Source organism: Microtus ochrogaster, unplaced genomic scaffold (genome assembly GCF_000317375.1).
Source record: "Microtus ochrogaster isolate Prairie Vole_2 unplaced genomic scaffold, MicOch1.0 UNK8, whole genome shotgun sequence".
NCBI classification, from domain to species: Eukaryota; Metazoa; Chordata; class Mammalia; order Rodentia; family Cricetidae; genus Microtus; species Microtus ochrogaster.
In genome coordinates, this window is record NW_004949106.1 from 805,182 (window position 1) to 805,723 (window position 542).

At 41.9% G+C, this 542-nt stretch overlaps 1 protein-coding gene across 1 annotated transcript in view; it reads left to right on the forward strand.

The window, feature by feature from the left end:
• Mpp4 (membrane palmitoylated protein 4) overlaps positions 1–542 on the forward strand; it is a 31,740-nt gene that overhangs the window by 17,295 nt on the left and 13,903 nt on the right. The window lies entirely within an intron of this gene.

Below are 542 nucleotides of genomic sequence, written 5' to 3' on the forward strand. Positions count from 1 at the left end.
GTAATGAGTTCCATTTCTATACTAAATGGTTTTTGTAAATTCTGGAAAGATTTCCCTCAAATTAGCGGCGGTAGCAGGACTGGCTGATGAACCACTAGGTTTTATTAGGAAAAAAAGGTTGGAGAGGCATTGGCCTGATGGGTGGGCTTGTTTGGTTTTTCTTTGGAGACAGGTTCTTGCTCTGTATCTCAGGCTGGCCTGGTACCCACCACCTAGTGTAGCTCGCTTCTCACACTCAGCGATCCTCGTGACTCAGCCTCCTGAGTGCGTGGGTTCTAAGGATTATGCCCTGCTCTAACGGGTGACTTTATCTTGACGCTATGGGCTATTCTAGTGTTTAGAAAGGAAAGAAATGCTTTTGAAAGATTCATTTATATATTTCCGAGACCAGAGAATAACGTGAACACTTAAAAAAAAAAAAAAGGATCCATAATCTTTTTTTTTTTTTCAGCTTGAGGGTCATTTTCTTCCTTTCCCCCAAACAGATGCACACATACTTTGCCAGTGCTCTCTCTCTCTCCTCTGTTTAAATCTTACCATGT